The sequence below is a fragment of the Hemicordylus capensis genome, chromosome 5 (assembly GCF_027244095.1).
Source record: "Hemicordylus capensis ecotype Gifberg chromosome 5, rHemCap1.1.pri, whole genome shotgun sequence".
NCBI classification, from domain to species: Eukaryota; Metazoa; Chordata; class Lepidosauria; order Squamata; family Cordylidae; genus Hemicordylus; species Hemicordylus capensis.
This window is the reverse complement of record NC_069661.1, coordinates 7,306,933-7,328,423: the sequence shown is the minus strand read 5'-3', so window position 1 is coordinate 7,328,423 and position 21,491 is coordinate 7,306,933. Positions and strand designations below refer to the sequence as shown.

The 21,491-nt window shown below is 45.1% G+C and overlaps 1 protein-coding gene across 7 annotated transcripts in view; it reads right to left on the bottom strand.

Annotated features, from left to right (window-relative positions):
* LOC128326619 (pantothenate kinase 2, mitochondrial) overlaps positions 1-15,062 on the bottom strand; it is a 61,843-nt gene extending 46,781 nt beyond the window's left edge. For 2 of the 7 annotated variants that reach the window (XR_008308146.1, XR_008308148.1), the window contains exon 1: positions 7,639-8,274. The gene's annotated coding sequence lies outside the window, so the exon portion shown is untranslated. Of the gene's footprint in view, positions 1-5,642; positions 5,769-7,638; positions 8,280-9,128; positions 9,266-14,810 lie in introns of those variants that run through there. The other 5 variants (XR_008308149.1, XR_008308147.1, XR_008308151.1 and 2 more) reach the window with 5 other exon arrangements.
* Between the last annotated feature and the right edge of the window lie 6,429 nt (positions 15,063-21,491).

Genomic DNA, 21,491 nt, shown 5'->3' with positions numbered 1-21,491 from the left:
TAAAAGGACAGAAGAGGCAGTCAAGCAAAATCATAGCAAGTAAATGTTAACGGAGATTGGCAAAAACTGTTTGTGAATGTTTAGAAGTTCCATTATTTAAATGTTTCAGGCTGAAAGCCTATACAAGATTACCTAGAAGTAAACTGCAATGTGAAACAAACATAAATAGGATTCCTCTTTTAATGTGAAAAATAGAGGATTGCCTAATGCAGTCCAATCTCTCTTAAAAAAAACTTAATAAGTTTAGAAATGAATGGTGAATCAAAAGGAGCATGATCTAATGCAATATAACATATTGCCTCATAAATCTTGTAGAATTCCTTCGGAGCATCAACAAATATGCAAAGCTAGATGGTCTAGTTGATGATTATTACTACTACTATCTTTGCACCACTTTTCAACAAAAACCTCTCAAAGTGGTTTCTATAGCACAAGGAGCAGGAAGATCATTTCCAGCTCCACACACACACACCCTGGCAGCCCACCCCCCCACAGCCCAGAGAGACCAGCAGGATGTTGGGGGGGGGCCAGCGGGGGATTTAAAAAAAGTGCACCGTGCAAAGCGCGGCACAGTTATCCTTTCCGTGTGTGTGTGTGAGTTCTGTGCGCACACTGCCTTGATACTGCCACCCAGAGCAAAACTCTTTTTACTCATTCATTCTAAAAATTAGAGGGAACACTGCTTGGCATGGGGGATTGCTCTGGGGCAGCAGCCCCTCCCTCCTTCCCTCCCACCCAGCACTGCAGGCCTTTTTATGGTCCAAGGGGCAGAGAGGGCAAGAGCCGAGCTGTGACCCAGCATAAAAAGGAGAGTTATAAAAGAAGAGAATTAGGATTGAAATGAATGGGGTTCTCAGACTTGGGCCCCCAGATGTTGTTGGACTACAACTCCCATCATCCCCTGCCACAGTGATGTCATCAGAACATCAGAACAGCCCTGCTGGGTCAGGCCCAAGAAGGCCCATCTAGTCCAGCATCCTGTTTCACACAGTGGCCCACCAGATGCCACTGGGAGCCCACAGGCAGGAGTTGAGCGCAGGCCAACGAGATGTCCAAGAACATCTGAGGACTCAAGTCTGAGAACCCCTGGACTACAAAGTTTATCTTCTGACAAACACATTTGATGCAACAATTAAGTTACTTTGTTAGTCATCAACAGCAACAGTGTTGATTTTCTCATCTTTGCAACACGTACCCGATTTCTTCTTTAGCAACTGACTTATCACACTAGCATTTACCCACCAATTTATGATCTCTCAGTCCCCAGATAGATCTAATTCATAATTCCAAAAGCATCCGGAACAGTATTTGTTTCGCTGGCTGGAATCCCTGCAGTGAGGGTTTGAATAACCACTTGTGCAGGCACTCTAAAAGAAGACTTACACTCGGAGTCGAACGGACAGTGTCAGCTGGGCCAAGGATCTGGCATGTTTTACGTGCAGAAGATCCCAGGTTCAATCCCTGGTACGTCCAGTGAAAGAAGTCAAGGAGATAAGATGGGAAATATTTCTCCCTCTGCCTGGACCAGTGTTCCCTCTAAGGCATGCGCAGGTGCACACGCTCATACGTTTTTTGATGTCCGCTCAGTTGATTTTAGATCCCGCTCAGGTTGAATCTGGAAGGCCCCACTCTGAATGTACATGGTGTGCTCACACTGCCTTGATACTGCCACCCAGAACAAAACCCATTTCCACACACAGACGAAAAAAATGAGAGAGAATGCTGGCCTGGACTCTGGGGAGCTGCTGCCAGTCAGTGTAGACAATACTGAGTTAGAGAGACAAATGTTCTGACTCTGTAGGAAGCAGTTTGCTATGTGCTAAGTGGAAGTGTTCATTAATACTGCTGACCCAGCCTGTGAGGAAAAGTTCATTTATAGCATTTATATCCCACTTGTCCTCCAAGGAGCCCAGAAACAGTGCACATAGTTGTTTATCCTCACAACAACCCTGTGAGGTTAGGCCGAGAGGTATGGCACTGGCCCAGAATCACCCAGTGAGTTTCATGGCGGAGTGGGGGATTTGAACTCGGGTCTACTTGCTCCTAGCCCAACACTCTAACCACTACACCATGTTGGACATGTTGGCAGGCAAGGGGGTAGGAAGAGGCCCTCATACAGGACTGCAAGACCTGTGGAGCATCCTCATGACTTAGTTACAGCACACTTTCCTCTGGCAGTCTTGTACAGGATGATCAAGAAGCAAATGACTGAAAAACATCTAAGAGTGCGGACGGAAAAATCCCCAGTGTAGACTGCACCCTGTGATCCACATCTGAAATATGGATTTCAGATGTCCTCCCCATCTCTGGCAATTTTCAAAAAACACTTGAAAACCCATCTTTTTGCCCAAGCTTTCTCAGCTTCCTAATTTTTTAGGTTTTAACTTCTGGTTTATTCTTAAATTGTTAAATTGCTTTTAGTTTTTGTATATGTTTTTAACTTGTTTTATGCTATTGTTAACTGCCCAGAGATGAAAGTTTGGGGTGGTGTACAAATCTGATTGATTAAATCAATCAATCAATCAATCAGTGAATAGTTAATACTGACCTGACCTCTTGAGATACAGTATGTTCTAGTGAGCCAGACCTACTAATTTAATACTGCCTGTGCTGATTGGCAGCAGCTCTCTCAGACAGATAGAGAGATAGATAAACTTGTGAGAGCAGGCATGTGCGCACGCCTTAGAGGGATTACCGGAGAGAAGGCAGTACCACACACATCTTTCTGAGAGTTAATAAGAGAAGACAAAGTTGTATTGTTAGGGGTGTGTGTGTGTGTATATCTATATATCTATATCTATATCAAACAAGCAGTTGTCCACTATATTTGCACGATAAGGGGAATATCTTTGACCCCCCCTTTAAGAAAAGAGTTTTGAGCAGGGTTGGGTTGTTTTAAATCATGATTTAGATCACTTCACATGACTCCATTTAATGATTTAAATCATGATTTAAAATTACTAATCAGGAAGATTCTATTTAATCATCATTTTCTATAAGAGTGCATTTGTTGCTTAATACATATTCAGAGATAGTTGCAGGTTTCTTTTTTAGAAGATAGGAACACATTGCTCATAATGCTTTCATTGGGACAACCAGGCCTTACATTTCATCACTGCACTGTTTGCATTTCGCACGCATGCCCATTTTACCCCTAGGCACAAGAACATCAAAATATTCACGAATGGGGTCTCTCTTACGGCCTGCTGCCATTACAGGTGTTTCCCTTCCAAAATGGTGGATACACTTGAATTAGGTTTCCTCAGGACTGCATGAATATGTTGTGTTTACTTTTGGTTTTACTTTCTCTCCTCTCCTGTGCATTTATATCCAGACTCCTCCTCGCTGCATCCCCCTAAATCCTTTATTCGTTAATTGACCTTCTTTGTCTTTGCACTTTTAGAGGAGGGGGGCAAGGGCTTGACTGTGTGTGTGTATGTGTGTTGTGTGTACACCACCTGAAAAATATGACTGATCAGCTCCGTTGTCTCTCATCCCCATATACTGCTGTTAATATGTTCATAGGATATAATTATGAGTTATGATTAATATTCATCATGATATCTGATCTAGGATCATGATTTTTAAAAAACTGAATTTAAATTTTAAAAAATCTGATAATAAAAAACTCATCTGAGATATAGATAGATAGATAGAGATATATATTTAAATCATTGATTTTTATCAACCCTGGTTTTCAGATCTACATTAACTCTCTTGCACAGGCTTCTACAAACCCACTTGCCAGCTCACCAGTGGCGAGTGCCCCCAGCTGCCCGGACACTCAGTCCCACATAGCTCTCTTCCCCGGAGCTCTCATTTCCACTGCCATTTTTGAGAAGGCAAGAAAGCAGCAGGAATCCTTTCTGAGGAGGAGGTGGAGGAGGGCTCTCACTGTTTCTTACCTTCTCCATCTCCCAGTGTAACAGAAGACCCGCTTCTCTCCTAAGCCCTCTGCCTGCGTGCCAGAAAAGGATCCGCGGGAAGAGCGAGGAGCAGTGTTCTCTCTAGTTTTTTTCCATTTGTGTGCGGAGTTAGATTGGTTCTGGGCAGCAGTATCAAGGCAGTGTGTATGCACCATGTACATTCAGGGTGGGGCTTTCCTGATTCAACCTGAGCGGGATCTAAAATGAACTGAGAAATCACACATCAGAAAATGTGTGAGCACACGCACATGTGCACGCCTTAGCAGGAACATGGGTGGGGAGTAGCAGTGTCCACAAAGAATGGCTGACTAGTGAGCTAAATTCAAAAATCTGTTGATCTGTCAGCTTTCAAACAAAAAAATAAGGTTAATTTTAAATATAGTTTATTACAAAAATGCAAGCCCAGCAGGGTGTTGCTTGTCATTAGTGAGGTCACAGGCAATAGATACTCATGATATGTCTGCAACCATATTCTGCTTCTGAGAACAATGATGGCGGCGGGCGGTATTGTGTGCTTCCAATTTGTTATCTGCAGTCCCGGCACCTGCAGCGCACACACATATATAGAATACACACACACATATATATATATATATATATATATACACACATATACATAGACACACACATATACATAGACCAGTTGCAGGGGAGTAACAGCAGGAGAGAGGGCTTGCCCTCAACTCCTGCCTGTGGCTTCCAGCGGCATCTGGTGGGCCACTGTGCAAAACAGGATGCTGGACTAGATGGGCCTCCTTGGGCCTGATCCAGCAGGGCTGTTCTTACTCCCCCCCACCCCCCGTTGTCCACAGTTCAAAAAACAGGTAAAATTTGCCTATCCATGAGTTGCCAGAAATGACTTCCAATGTCATTTTTGGCCACCGTTTTGCAGCAAGGAGCCATCTTGTGGCTCTTAAAAAACAACAACCACCCAGGGGCATAGCAAGGTTGGAGTGGGCCCAGAGACAAGATTTTAAAATGCCACCCCCCCCCAAGTCCAGGGCCTCCGCACACCCCAGGCCCTCAAGGATTTAAGTCTGATATTTCAAAATAAGTATGCTGCCTGGAAATACATTTCACTGAATACACACACACACACTTCACAATATATAGTGAGTACTATATATTTGTGCTACTTTTAATGCCTAGAACACACTAGAAACACTAACTATTAAAATGGTAACCTCACTGCAGATTAGCAAAGGAGACTTTCAACCATGCAGGGTGAGCCTATGTTTGTTTTCTCAGAATTCTGAACAAATTCAGTCAAGTTTGATTGCAGGAGGTTTTTCACAGGAGGCTTTTAAAGCCCTTTAACACATCTCTCCTCTGGAATGGAGGTGCTGCATTCACATGTTGGCCAGATTTACCCTGAAGTCCCTGCAAGTTATTGGGGAGCAGTTCACACACAAGAAAAATAAAATAAAAGCACAACACATGCTTCACAGTTCTCACTCAGACCTTCTAGGTTGCAAAACAACTTGAACATAAGTGAATTTATAAATGAATGAATGAATAAATAAAATAAATATAATATTGTTTGTTCCAGAAGTTTTTATAATTTTCTGCCATGAAACAAGCCACTTATAGGACCAAGCTGTTTTAAATTAAATATTCAGAGACTTCTCAGTCTCTCCCCCCGCCCATATCAAGCAGATCCCTATATATCCCGGCGGGGGGGGGGGGTTTCACCACAAAAAGGAGTTCACATTCTACCTGGCAAATGCTGGGCTGGGCAGAGGGTCTGCTGTGAGCTGTGGGGGTCACTCTGCCTGCCTGCCTGCCTGCTTCCTTGCTTGGGGCCTCCCTGCAAGCCTACTCCAGTTCAGGCTTCACTGAGGCCTACAGGAGGCCTCCGTGGAAGCCCCGCCCACCCGCCGATCAGCTGAGAGGCGGGGAGAAAAGGAGCTCTTCGCAGCTTGCCTGCTGCTTGGATTGCTGGCCAGAAGGAAAAGCAGGAGAGAAGGCAAACAGGGCAAGTGGCTGAGGGGCAATGGGGAGTCAGGTGAGGTGTCTCTGGGGGGCCCCCAGACAACTGTCTCCCCTTGCCTAATGGTAGTTCCGCCCATGCAACAACCCACCATTGTTCACAGAAAATCAGATGACTTGGGCTGGGGGGGGCACTGCTGGATGGCTGGAGAGCATGGTACAGTACTTTATGACTCTTATTTCTGCCCCATATTTTTGATATTTTCTCCCCATATTTTTAACCTCAAGGAACCTAAGCCCCCAATTCCCATTGACTCAAGGTCTTGTTATCGGTGGTTGTAGGCCAGAACGGAATCCCTGTGCATAACAAGGGCCACCTGTAGTCTGAGGGCCACAATATTTTGCCATTTTCATAAAATCCAATATCCTTGCTACAGAGAGACAGTGCAGCATGGTCAACAGAGCCGGGGCGCCACAACCCAAATGCCCTGGTGGGCCAGAACCAACCATGTCTTGGTTTTTGAGGGCCGAGATCGATTTTCAGCACATTGGTACATTAAAAACTAACCCTATTAATGAAAGTAATGATTAGCTACTTGTCACTCTTTCCCCCTCATCTGTACCACAACGGTAACCAAGTATAGTGGCTAGAAAACAGCCCCTCTCCCTGCTCAGTCAGTGGGGCACCTGAAGCACATGCCTGCCCCAACCAAATGCCAAGTCCCTCTCCTCTCACTGAATCGTTGCTGCTTTCAGGATGCAGTCCTAGGCACGCTTACTTGGGAGTAAGCCTTACCGGGTGCACTGCAGGATGTGCTGGGATGGCATTGCAAGGCAGTTTTCTGAGAGGACCGAAGATGGCCCCCTTCAGAGCAGAAGGAACCGAGCAAAAGAATGAGTCTCTGTCTTTCTGGGGTGAGCTCTGCCTGTGCCTGCCATCCTGAAGCAGCTGCTGCAACTGGTTCACTCGCCTGCCGGCCAGTTGCTTATCAGTATGACAAGCCAAGAGATCTTCATGGCTCCTATTCCTACCCGAGGTGGGGCAGCAAAGAAGTCCCCACAGGCCAGATCCAGCCCTGGAGCCTTATGTTGCGCAAACCTGCAGCAGAGTAACTGATCACAGGCTAGAAGAGTGGCACTTAAACTCTCATCATGCACTCGCCAAGTTCCCTGGATGACTCTGGGAAAGCTGTCTAGCCACCCGCACGACGCGTGGCATAAACCATACAATGCTCCTTGGAGGGGAGAGTTCAAGCGAAATGTGATTCACAACCATGACAAAATGGCAACCTTGAGGAACGGAGCCCACAACAAATCGTAAGGCTGGGAGAGAGCTGCTGTGCTACAGGCAGATCGTTTGAAAAGACCCTCAAGTAACGTCTCCTGCTGGATCCCAAGCACTTGCAGGAGAAGAGAGGAGAAAAGAAGATGCCATTTACAGTCCTCCGAAACCACAGGAAGCAAGGCCCAAGACGAGCACAGCAGAAGCCTCCTTTTCCCTGGCTGTGCCCCCTTTAAGTCAACGCTGCTAAACAAGCCAGATGATGAGCGAGCAGGAGGAGGCGGAGGAGGAGGGACGATCATCCAGCAAGGAAGGGCGGCCTGTTGCGCAAGTGCTGTTGCAACGAGGGGATTCCCACCACCCAAGTCCGGCCGACAGGGGCTGGGAAGCGGAGCTTTAAATTAATAGCGGCGCGAGGAAGCCTGGGTGGTCTTTCCTCCAAGGAAAGAGGGAAGCTGCTGCATGCATTGCGCGCGTGTTTCTTAACACGCCTCTGCTTACCTGCTCTTATCGCGCCTAGAGAGGAAGCCAACCTGACTGCTTTCTCTATGCCAGAGAGAGGCGCTGAATTGGCAACCCGGCTCGCAATGTCAGCGGACGCCGCAGCTCCTCCTGGGCCTGGCGCGTGCGCGCGTGTCTCCCGGGGAGCGTTCTCTGCCCACCCTCCGCCGCCGCCGCCTCCCATTGGCTGCGCCTTCGCCGTGGCTGCGAGTTCGGCAAATCTGTTTGGATCGTTGAGGTGCCAGTTGCGAGGGAAGCCAGCGTTGGCAGCGGCGCAAGGCAGACCCTTTCCTTTTTCGTTTTTCTGTGCAAAACGCTTTGAGAACTTGTGAAAAGCGGTGCGTAAATGTCCGTGGTAGTAGCCCTCCCCCCACCGCGACACCTTGCACGGCCGCCTCCTTGCTGCAGAGTTGGGTCTGCGCCGATCCTGCCCATGAAAGTAAGGCTGACATGCTGGGATTAAGCCACATTAGAAGAGCCCTGGTTAGGGTGGCCTTGCCAACATTCCTCGTCCCGCTTCTTGCATATGGCTGACTCTTTCCCCAAATATATTTATAATAAGCAGATCAAGCCATTGGGATCTCCGGGACTTTCAACTATAGGACTCAGCCGGGCCCTGCCATCTCAGTCCAAAAGCTCTACCTTGTCCAGCATCCTGTTTCCCACAGTGGCCAAGCAGATGGTTCTGTTGAGCTATGAAGGCATGGGACGCTCAACCTTCTCCATCCTCAAAAATGGCTGAGCACAGGAATGAATTTTTCCCCGTGTAGTCGGTGGAGTTTTGGCACAAGTGTGGTATTATACTCAGTGATATGACATTGCTGATACAACAAGCTATTATTTATTAAAGAAATAACTGAAAGTGTGTTTAAACTGGGGTAATTCAAGAGTATGTAATTTGAAAGTAAACAAATCTTGAAGGTGTAAACAATTTTTCTAAATAGCACAAAGGAGACACTCAACACAAGGATACTACCCCACTTTGTAATTTTCTTGGAAGACAGAGCTTAAAACCTTTTATTTAGCTGACAACTGAGAGCCAGTGTGGTGTAGTGGTTAGTGCTGGACTAGGACCGTGGAGACCCGAGTTCAAATTCCCATTCAGCCATGAAACTAGCAGGGTGACTCTGGGCCAGTCCCTTCTCTCTCAGCCTAACCTACTTCACAGGGTGGTTGTGAAAGAGAAACTCAAGTATGTAGTACACCGCTCTGGGCTCCTCGGAGGAAGAGCGGGATATAAATGTAATAATAATAATAACAACAACCTGCAGCTAAGAGCTAGCTTTCAAATCATCAAGCTCTATACTAACTAGCTAATAAAACCAGTTATGAAGGTAGAATGCCAGGAGGGGTGGGGTGCTTCCCAGTGCATTGAACAGAGTGTTGCATGTATGACTCTCTGCCTGGGGGGCAAAAGGTGTTGAGTATGCACTCAGTGCAATGAGCTCCTGGCTCTCAGGAACAGGCTGACCGAAGACAAAGTGGCTGACCTGAAGAAGCTCAGGGAGACAAGGCCCAACTTGCAAGCTAAACCAGCGCCGTGTTTGCAGTGTGGCCGGGAGCAATTCTTCCTGCCTCAACCTCATCTGCTGCTTGAAAGAGGAGGAGGATTTGCTTGCCTGGTGCTCTGAGGAAGAAGCAAGATTAGCAGGTAATTTGAGGTAACCTAGGAGAAGTCTGTGGTCTGGGAGGGCTGAGGATTCTTCTGTGGTCTTACTATCTCCAGAACAACTGGCCCATCAGCCTGTGGGTTAACATACACCAGCCAGTGTGGTGTAGCAATTAGAGTGCTGGACTAGGACTGGGGAGACCTGAGTTTAAATCCCCATTCAGCCATGATACTTGCTGGGTGACTCTGGGCCTCTCTCAGCCTAACCTACTTCACAGGGTTGTTGTGAGGAAAAAAACTTAAGTATGTAGTACATTGCTCTGTAAGTATGTGCACAAACCTGTTCGGAGGCCCTTTTATGGGCGAAAAGCGGTGGGAAGGGTAATTGCACCCTCCCCCACCCTTAAAGCAGCACCCCTGCTATGTTCAAACCACCCAGCCGCAGTTCCGTGCACATCCCTACTGCTCTGGGCTCCTTGGAGAAAGAGCAGGATATAAAATAATAATAATAATAATAATTAATAATACACATTCCCTCCAAAAAGCTTGAGGATACAAAGGCTGAAATTTTCTCTGCGCTCACTGTGTTGAAAGCATTGTGGGTCCTTAACCTTGTTCTCATCATGGCTGAAGTCTTTCCTCTTGCAGAGATATACTGTTTTTCAGGAACAGGGGTGGAGTTTTCAGATTCTTTGATTGATTGATTGATTGATTGATTAAGTGCTGTCAAGTCGGTGTCGACTTTTAGTGACCACATAGGTAGATTCTCTCCAGGATGATCTGTCTTCAGCTTGGCCTTTAATGTCTCTCAGTGGTGCATTAATTGCTGTCATAGTCGAGTCCATCCACCTTGCTGCTGGTCGTCCTTTTCTCTTTCCTTCAACTTTACCCAGCATTATGGACTTCTCAAGGGAGCTGGATCTTTGCATAATGTGTCCAAAGTATGATAGTTTGAGCCTGGTCATTTGTGCCTCGAGTGAAAATTCTGGATTGATTTGCTCTAGGATCCATTTGTTTGTTTTCCTGGCTGTCCATGGTATCCTCAAAAGTCTTCTCCAGCACCCAAGTTCAAAAGTGTCAATGCTTTTTCTATCTTGCTTCTTCAAAGTCCAGCTTTCACAGTCATAGAGTATCATGGAGAAATCCATCAGGTTCTTTGCCTCACCCCAAAGAAGAGAGACCAGCAGGGCAAAGAGTTTCCATGGGGAAAGCTCTGTGTCAGAAGAACTGTTTGAGATGTTATCAAAAGTTTCAAACTGCATTGCCTTGCAGATGTTGGAGGGGTGGATGTGGGTACCCATCAGGGATAGCTAAATGGAAGCAGATGGACATCTAAAGAGACTGTAACGATTGGGAAGGGGTTGTTAGATCGACATGATTTTGGGATTCTTATGGAAAGATAATTCTTATGGATAGAACACCTGCAGGTAAGCAGGAGGTACCAGCAGACTTGGGGTGACCCACAGATATGCTGGGGGGTTCAAATCTCAAGAAAAAATCCCAAGGAGACTAGCCCACCCACACAAAATGCCCCCACATTAGTCAACAGGATTGCTTGTTGAGGGTTTGTGATTAGCAAAATGCCAAGGAAGCTGCCACTCCAGTTACAGAGTGCAGAGTTTAGTTGTTGCAGCTATTTAAGGAGCACACGTGGAGATCACTGCAGAGTCTAAACTAAATTGGTTTATTGGTGAAGTACCTTAAGTGGTGCAGCAGGGAAATGCTTGACTAACAAGCAGAAGGTTGCCAGTTCGAATCCCCACTGCTACTATATCAGGCAGCAGCCATTTAGGAAGATGCTGAAAGGCATCATAGTGCATGGGAGTAAACCTCTCCTGTATTCTACCAAAGAAAACCACAGGGCTCTGTGGGCGCCAGGAGTCAAAATCGACTTGACAGCACACTTTTTACTTACATTTGAAACAGGAAAGACCTATCCTATTTACCAGCTACATAATGAATAGGTAGGGAGACAAGAGATGTTTCCATCTTCTCTCTAGGAGGAAAGGAAGAGGACTGACTCACTATAGTCTGTACCTGAGGAGTCAAGGCAGGGGTCATAGAGTAGAAGCAAGCAGGGACAAGTAAGGAGACCCTCACTAGTTACCAATGCCCTTAGTAGTCATTAGGCTAGTTGGTGCAAAATGTCGATGCACTGGAACTCCATCACCAACATTGCTGTCTAAACTTATTTACTTACTATTCATTTAGAATGCTTATATCCTGCCCTTCCAGTACAATACTATTTTTACTGTAAAAGTAATATAAAGTGTAAAATAACAAAACACAGCATAGAATAAAATCAATAAAAAACCCAAATAAGGATAAGACAAATTGTCCAAATGTCACAAACATTCTAACAGGAGACATGACGGTAGGCCTAAATAATGGAATGCTTTGGTGAGGACAAGGCTTGATTACAATCCTGAACAATCAATAAGTAACTGAAAATTAAATAAGTTATATTATCAATTGAAGAGGAATATACACACAAACACGATACAATATAGGTGATCCTTTATTATTATTATTTCTTGTTTACACAGTCAGACAGGTGTTATTGACTGGTTTGTTTTATCCAGACATCGAGTCCTTCCCAAGGACCTGGGATGGCTGAATTTTATTGTCAATGGTTATAGATATCATCGCAGAATATAGAATGTTCCCAGTAAAACTGCTTTTTGTAATTGGCTGATGGTGATTTCTGTGACCCCTATGGTGTTGAGGTGCTCTTCAAGGTCTTTTGGAACTGCACCCAGGGCACCAATGACCACTGGGATTATTTTGGTCTTTTTCTGCCACAGCCTTTCAATTTCAATTTGTAGATGTTTGTATTTTGTGATTTTTTTCTATTTCTTTTTCTTCTATTCTACTATCCCCTGGTATTGCTATGTTGATTATTTTCACTTGTTTTTCTTTCTTCTCGACTACAGTTATATCTGGTGTATTGTGTGGCAGATGTTTGTCTGTTTGTAGTCGGGAGTCCCATAATATTTTTACATCTTCATTTTCTTCAACTTTTTCAATTTTGTGGTCCCACCCATTTTTGGCTACAGGTAGCTTGTATTTTTTGCAGATATTCCAGTGTATCATCCCTGCTACCTTGTCATGCCTTTGCTTGTAGTCAGTCTGTGCAATCTTTTTACAACAGCTGATTAGGTGGTCCACTGTTTCATCTGCTTCTTTACAAAGGCGGCACTTGCTGTTTGTTGTTGACTTTTTGACTTTGGCTCTTATTGCATTTGTTCTTAGTGCCTGTTCTTGTGCAGCCAGTATTAAACCCTCTGTTTCTTTCTTCAAGTTGCCATTCTTAAGCCATTGCCAGGTCTTGGTGATGTCTGATTTTCCACTTATATTGTGCAAATATTGACCATGCAGGGGCTTCTTTTTCCATTTTTCTGCTCGGTTCTTGACTTGTTCTTTCTTGTAGGCCTGCTTTGTTTCATTGGTGTTGAATAGTTTCTCGTTATTGACATTTGAAGTGCATCTTCTTCACTGTCCTTGATATATTCTTCAAGGCCTCTTTTCTCCTCCTCTACTGTTTGATGGACTTGCAGCATTCCTCTTCCATCTGAGCTGCGAGGGAGGTAGAGCCTATCTACATCACTGCGGGGGTGCAGAGCATGAATGATGGTCATGATTTTCCTGGTCTCAAGATCCAGCGTCTCTAGCTCTGCCTGGGTCCAGTCTATTATTCCTGCAGTGTATCTGATAACAGGTATAGCCCAGGTGTTTATGGCTTGTATGATGTTCCCGCCATTGAGTTTGGTCTTTAGGATTTTTCTAACTCTCCTGATGTATTCACTTCCAATTTTTCTTTTAACTTCAGTGTGTGCAATGTTATCAGCCTGAAGAATGCCCAAGTATTTGTAATGTTCTTTCTCTTCCTGGTTCTTGATCTTGCTTCCATTGGGCAGTTCTATTCCTTCTGCGCCCTCCTCCTTAAAGGTAACCCCCCACCACTGTCGAACCGGTCAAACTGCCAGCCTTTTGAAATGGTTCAGAGGGTTAGGGTCAGGTGGCATTCCTCCATCAGTGGTGCAGGGCTTGGCATTCCTTCAATCCAACTAGACAAGGTCCTTTGGCCTAGAGCCGGAGGCTGGCTCCCATCCTATCATCAGTCCTCCATCTGTCTGCTAAATCTCCCTTGGCTTCTCACCCTGGCATCAGCCGTTTCCTTAAGGCACAATGAACATTGCACTGTCCAGAGATTTCCGCTGTGGAACCTGAATAAAATTTTGAACACATTTACTCGGGCTCCCTTTGAGCCACTTAAGACTGTTCCTCTCAAGCTGTTGTCATACCTAGTTCTGTTCTTGGTACCCATCACCTCTGCATGCAAGGTCTCGGAGTTGGGAGCTTTGTCAATTCGCAAACACCTGTGCCTTTTATGACCTGATTCAGTAGACCTGAAGACGGGTCCCACCTTCTGCCAAAGGCTCATTTTCTGCCAAAGACTCCCTTTCACAGGAGTCAGGACATTATTCTGCCATCCTTCTGTCTTGATCCCAAACATCCCAGGGAAAAGCTTTGGCACACCTTAGACGTCGAGGGCTCTCCAGATTTACTTGAGACACGCAAAACATTTCATCAGACTGACACCCCGTTCATCTCTTTCCAGCCAGCCACCATGGGCTCCAGACCATCCAAAGCTACCCTGGCACTATAGCATCTCTCTGGCATATGAGTCCCTTGCTTTATACTTGCCTAACAAGATTACAGCACTTACCACCAGAAGCACAGGCACTTCAGCCGTCTTTTCAGCTAATGCTCCAATTGCGGACATCTGTAGAGCCACAACCTGGTCGTCTTTATTTCCTTTTGTCAAACACTATAAACCCCAAGCTCCTTAATCTGCACAAGTGGTATTCAGATTAACAATTATACAACAAGTGGTCTCCACATAGTTGTAGCCTAGTCTTTTCAACCTCTGCCTTTCTTCCTCTATCTATCTGTATATACTGCCTTCCCTCCTGGTGACAACCGCTTTGGTACGTCCATCTTAAAGGATAGCCTCCTACACTGGGGGAGAAAGGAACATGAGTAGTCTTATCATGAAGGTTCTTTCTCCCCAGTGTACAGAGGGTATCTGACCCACCTGAGGTTTATGGTTGTAGTTTTCTATTGCTAGTTTGGCTTTGGGGCCATTGGGAGTGTGTAATTATTTTTCAAAGTGCCAACAAAGGAAGCTACGCACTCCAATTACAGAGTAGAGTGCAGAGTTTTTGTTGCAGCAGTCATCTGAAGAACACACATGGAGATTGTAGTACAATCCAAACTAAATAGGTTTATTGGTGAAGTACATTATTCTGGATAGTAAAGACCTACCCCTGTCTAAAAGCTACATAGTGGATAGATGGAGGAGAGAGAGATGTTTCCATCTACTCTCCGAGAGGAAAGGAAGTGGATTGACTCCCACAGGAAAGGAGGGACAGATAAGGAGACCCTCACTCACTACCTCTACTCCCAGTGCCCTTAGTGGTCATTAGGATTGTTGGTGCAAAAAGTCAATGCACTGGAACTCCATATCCAACACTTTCTAAGACTCAAAGGTTACACTTACCTTTTGTGTTTCAGCTTTCCTGTTCTGGTTGGTTGGTTGCCATTTGTGCTAACTGCATTTGTTGTTTTCCATTTTCTTCTTTTGCTTCCTAGCTGTTACTGGAGCTTTCCTTCCTTTCATCGTTTGCCAGACAGTCCTGGAACTGGGAGGAGTCTCCAGAATAAAGAAACGAGAATAAGGAACCAGTTTAAAAATTATTATGAGCAAAGCCCTCTTGCACACTTGACAGGGAGTAAGCCCTCGTGAACACAACAGAGCTACATGGAGAGTACTGTAAGAGAAAAACGTTAGACTAAATTGAAGATCATGTAAAGAATAGTAGGTCTCCCTGCCTCTCTTTCTCGTTCCCCTTCCTTCACATGGTTTACTCTCTCTCTCTCTCTCTCTCTCCAGTGAATTCACATCTGGCTGGAAAACCCAACATCTTTAGTTAATGTCTTTGGTAAAGGGATGGAGGGCATTTTAACTAGATTGTCAGATAACACTAAACTCTGAAGTGTGGCTAACAATACAGAGTTAGGGTGCCCACATTAAATTCTGCAGGATTTACGCTGTAAACATGCTTTACAGCCTCGTAGATTATGCTGACTTTACAAATATGGCTCTGTGCAGCACCCACACATTGCTTTGGCCTTTCAGCTGGACATTGGGTTGCGGGGAGGGAGGGATGCATCCAGGCAGAAATTCAGCAGGGGCTTCTTCCCCATTCACTTTAGTGATGCCCCTGATTAATTTCTGACTGATACATCTCCCAATCTCTACTGCTAAGCTAAGAAGGTCTAAAAAGATGGCCTGGGAAAATGGGAGGTGGTGGCAAACGCCCCCCCGCTTGCAGGAAATCTTACCATGAGGTCAGCTTTCTCCCGCTTCTTTCCCCATTTTCTAGGAGCAGCCCTTCAAAGCCTCAGAGCTAAGCTGCAGAGAAATGCCTCAGCTGTTTGGCTCTGAGGCTTCTCTGAAGGGCTGTCCCCTGGCAGAATGTTGCTGGCATCGCTAGTGCCAAGAAGGATTCTGCGGCCCCTTCCAGCAGTGAAGAAGCTGTGGAATGTCTACATGTATGCTGTAGACAGTTGTTTGTCTATCATTTCTATGTCATTCAGCAAAAACATACCTGTTTAGTCAGGCTTTTAGTTTATAGTTTTTAAGCCTTGATTATAGAGTTGTTGTTGTATTTTAAATTGTTTTAATTATGTTAATGTTTTAATGTTTTATATTGTGACTGGCCCAGGGACCTTTTGGTATGGGGCGGTATATACATGTACTAAATAAAATAAGTAAATAGGTTGAAGATCCTTTAACCTTTTTTAGCCCATATGGACGACCTCTTTTTACCCCTGGCTTCTGAATTAGGTTTGTTGGAATCATGGCATTGATAGGGACTTCTTCAAGAGGTTCACAACCCTCTTGAATTAAGTGTGCACTGTTCCCTTATTATTATTATTATTATTATTATTATTAATTTTTACATTTATATCCCGCTCTTCCTCCAAGGAGCCCAGAGTGGTGGCTTAAATACAGCCCAGTCTTCTCCTTCTCATCCCTTATTCTGGGGGTCTCAAACTGCAGCCCTCCACCACTGGGTTGGGCTACAACTCCCATCATCCCTGGCTTCTTGCCATTGTGGCTGGGGACGATGGGTTGTGGTCCAGGACAAGATGGAGGGCTGCAGGTGGAGATCTCTGCCTTACACTAAGAGAAATCCTGCTGCCGGTTTGTGTTCAGAGCTCTGTCATGGAGCTGTATATAACCTCAGAAATAAACTAATAACTGTGTGGAGCCTGAATTTAATAGCCAAAGTTGAACAAACACCACAATTTATTTTAAGTTCTTAAGGAGGTGTTGTCGTATATTTGTGCAAAAGACAGGAGGGGGCAGAGAATGGTAGTAAGATGCTTTGTATTTTAAGAAACTTCCTACTTTTTAGAAGATTGTCCCTTATTCCAGAGTTGCTCAGCTCCCCATAATGTAATGGATAGTCTTGATTTGAAACTATTATGGGTCTTTTGACATCTCTAGCTTAGAACAAATGTTATAGGAGTTTTGATATCTTGATTTGGCAACCCCAGGAAGAAGGTCTGTATATAATCAAACTACGAATTACTTCTGCAAACAAGCTACGTATTACCTTCATCCCACAATATTTGGATGAGGTTGGGGTTTGTCTTGCAAATGCATTCAGGGTTGTGGCTGAGTTTGTTTATGCCCAGAAGTACTCTTTGACCCATGTGAGAAGTAAACACATCATGGAAGAACATCACAAATCAGGCAGGAAAGAGGGTTTAAAGGAATGTTAGTTACGCACATTTAGCCACTACAGTATATGCTACACTACGGTAAGCGGGGTGGCTCCAGGGGGCAAGCACCCACCCCAAAAAGTAGTTCCCACCTGCCTCCATTTCTGTTTCAGAAATCTAAAATATGAGAGACAGCTTGCCTGTCTAGAAATCCACTTTGCTCCTTCTGTACTCTCCCCCCTATTTTTTTCCTAGTGTGGCCAGGCCACTGCTGTAGCGATGAATCAGAAGCAAAATGAGATGATGATGAAGAAAATGAATAGTTAAAGCCGGGGTCTTAAGCTTGGGTCTCCAGATATTAGACTACAACTTCCAAAATCCCCAGTGGCATTATGGCTGGGGATGATGGGAGTTGTAGTCCAACAACATCTGGGGACCCATGTTTGAGAGCCTCTGAGCTCAGGTTCTACCATGATGGCAAACTAGTTAGCAATAACAGTTTTAATCTGCTTCTCCAAAAAGGAAATGTGATGTCTGAAGTCTGTGAAAAGTTATTTAGGACAGGAAATGCTGTCTCTTGGGAGCCCTGCAGTTCTGCACAGTTCCTTGCAATTCTCAATCACAGCACTAGGTGGCACAAAGGAGCTAGCTAGCCAGGGGATTTTCAATTAACTTCAAGCAGATGGGATCAATAGACCATTGAGTGGAAAGGGAAAATGTGCTCAGTAACTGATTTTGACTTCAAATTGTCTATGGTTTTAAGCAACTGATTTATTTGTGGCATTCTGGATATGGGCAAATTCACCATTTCTACACAATGTGATCATGGAAGACAACTGACCGAGTTCAAGGAACCGTTAGAGAAGAACCAGGGCCTTATGAAAGGGAGAGCTGAAAGATGCAAACCACAACCAAGGTGGTGCATGTGTTGCTTTCACCAAATGCAGAGGGAGTTGGGTCGTTTTGATGGGGGTGCATATAGCCATAGCTCAGGATAGAACATGTGCTTGCTGTGTTGTATGTGGAAGGTCCCAGGTTCAGCTACCAGGATCTCCATATAGGGAGGGCTGGCGATAAATAAAAAGAGCTGCTGCCAGAGTAGACAATACTGAGCTAGAGGAACCAATGACCTGATTCAGTAGATGGCAGTATGTTCCTAAGATTTGGTGGAGTGGGGCTGGGGGCGCAGCTCAGTGGTAGAGCATCTGCTTTGCATGCAGAAGGTCCAAGGTTCACTCCCTGGCAGCATCTCCAGGTAGGGCTGGGGAAGACTCCTGCCTGAAATCCTGGAGAAGCCACTGCCAGTCAGTACAGAGCAGGGGTTCCCAACCTGTGGTACTCCAGATGTAGTTGAACTACAACTCCCATCATCCCTAGCTACCATTTATTGTGGCTGGGGATGACAGGAGCTGTAGTTCAGAAACATCTCGAGTACCACAGGCTGGGAACTCCTAGTGTAGACAAAACTGAGCTAAGTGGACCAATGGTCTGACTCAATGTAAGGCAGCTTCCTATGCCCCTGTGATGGAAGAACAATATAAAGCTAGACTGATTCTTTCTCTTGATAGATCCACAATGTTCTATCATCATAGACTTGATACAGGTCAGGAAAGGAGTAACCTAGCATGAGGCTAGCCTGGTTTTAGATGTTGTGACCTCACTACTAACCTTATTGGTCCACTATGATGATGTAAGTAAACATTTGAATATCACAGGCTAATTGCTCTCATATTGATCTGGTCACCGTTATTCATGCTAATAATGTCCATACAAGATTACTGCAATGCTCTCTACTCGGGTCTGTCTTTGGACTCGTTCTTAAAGATCAGTTCTATGCAGCGTCTCCTAGCCTTGAGAGCACACGTGCCCCCTCCCTGTCTGTACGAGTTTCCTGGGAATTCTACTGGCTGATCTTGGATTATTCTAACCAACTTGTTTGAGATAAACCTAGACAGGAAGCCACATACTCTCCCAGCTGCAGAGGGTCTTGGATGATAAGGATTATCTGGACCCTTTTCAATCTGGCTTCCATCCTGGGTATGGGACTGAGACTGCCTTGGTCGCTCTAGTGGATGACCTATGCTGGGAACTAGACAGGGGGAGTGCGTTCCTGTTGGTTCTGCTGGACCTCTCAGTGGCATTCAGTACCATCAACCATGGTATCCTTCTGGACTGCCTCTTGAGTATGGGAATTGGAGGTCTGCTTTTGGAAGCTCAGGTGGAGGTGGTGGCCAGGGGTGCCTTTGCACGGCTTCGGCTAGTGGCTCCTTTCTCGAGAAGGCAGATCTGGCCACAGTTACCCATGCCTTAGTCACATCACGGCTGGATTACTGTAACACACTCTATGTGGGGCTGCCCTTGAAGAATATCTGGAAACTGCAGCTTGTACAAAATGCGGCAGCTAGGGTTCTATCTGGAGCTGCCCAGTGTGATCATATCACACCTATTTTGAAAGAGCTGCACTGGTTACCAGTGTGTTTCCAGGTCCAATTCAAGGTGCTGGTTTTTACCTTTAAAGCCCTCAACGGTTTGGGCCCGGGATACCTGAGGGACTGCCTGCTCCCAAGGGTTGCTGCCCACTTGACGAAATCATCTGAGGGCGCTCTGCTCCAGGTGCAGACAATGAGGGAGGCCAGGCTGTCGTGCACTCGGGACAGGGCCTTCTCTGTTGCTGCCCCCAGACTTTGGAATGCTCTTCCAGTGGTCATTCGCTCCTCGGACTCCATCACAGTTTTTAGAAAGCTTGTTAAATCTTGGCTTTTTATCCAGGCCTTCACATGATTGTTTTATTGCTGCTTCTGTGTGTTTTTATCCATGTACAGTTTTTATGTCTGTATTTTATATATTCTAAATTAGATTTGTTGTTATATTTTTAGCTTAATACTTTTAACTGTCATTTTTATTATGTTTTTTAATTTTTGTAAACCGCCTTGGGATTGTTTTTAATGAAAGGTGGTATATAAATTTAACAATAAATAAAATAAATAAAAATATTTGCAAGGAACAATACTAGTAAACTTTATCTTGTCCCATGAACTTTATCTTGGTAGAAACATGGCTGAATATTGCACAGCACCTTGTATATAACACTCAGTAGATGTGCCAGAGCTCTAGTCTCTAGTCTTTTTTTGTATGTGTGTAAAAAAGAACATAGGAAGCTGCCATATACTGAGTCAGACCATTGGTCCACCTAGCTCAGTATTGTTTACACAGACTGGCAGCGGTTTCTCCAAGGTTGCAGGCAGGAATCTCTCTCAGCCCTATCTTGGAGATGCCAGGAGGGAACTTGGAACCTTCTCCTCTTCCCAGAGCAGCTCCATCCCCTGAGGGGAATATCTTATAGTGCTCACACTTCTAGTCTTCCATTCAAAAGCAACCAGGGCAGACCCTGCTTAGCTAAGGAGACAAGTCATGCTTGCTATCATGAGACCAGCTCTCTTCCCTAGACCAGCTCTAGGGAAAAGAAGTGAATTATACCCAATTTACACCATCTATCCTGCAGTTGGGGGCGGGGTTTGGCCATCTTTACACTCATCCTTCTTTTTTGACTCTCTTTTGAGTCTTCTTGGCCTGAAATTATGAAAAAGTGTAGAAGTTATAGGGCAGCTTCACACAACTACCCATGAATCCAGTAAGAGGGGAACATGGCCATAAAACATTATTTATTTATTATTTAACACATTTGTATACCGCCCCAAACCCAAGTCTCTAGGGTTACAAGAATGGCTACTAGTCGGAAACCCAAGTCTCCGACTAGTAGCCGTTGATAGACCTCTCCTCCACGAAGTTATCAAAACCCCTCTTAAATGTTGATAACTGGACTTGCTCAAATCTGTTTGAGATTCTCTGCCTGACATTCTCCTGACCCTGGCCTGACGTCTGTAACCTAGGTTTCAAATTTGGTAGTGAATGTTGGGAGAATGTTAGCTGGATAGTGAAGGAACCAGACTTAGGCAGGCTTGGATTTCACACCTATTGGGAATGTGTGCTCCTGGTTGGTGACATTTTACCAACATATTCATAAGAACACAAGAGCAGCCCTGTTGGATCAGGCCCAAGGTCTGCTTAGTCCAGCTTCCTGTTTAACTCAGTGGCCCACCAGATGTCTCTGAAAAGCCAACAGGCAAGAGTTGAGGGCATGCCCTCTCTCCTGCTGGTGCTCCCCTGCAACTGGTATTGAGAGGCATTGTGCCTCCTGAGGCTGGAGGTGGCCTAGAGTTCTCCAACTAGTAGCCATTGATAGACCTCTCCTCCATGAAGTTATCCAAACTCCTCTTAAAGCCATCCAGGCTGTTGGCTGTCACCACATCTTGTGATGACAGATGAATTCCATAGGTGAATTACGCATTTTGTGAAGAAGTACTTCCTTTTTTCAGACCTCTTATGTCTCCCCTCAGTTGTCTTTTTTCTCAACTAAAGGTGCTCTACTGGTAGGTTTATTATCTTG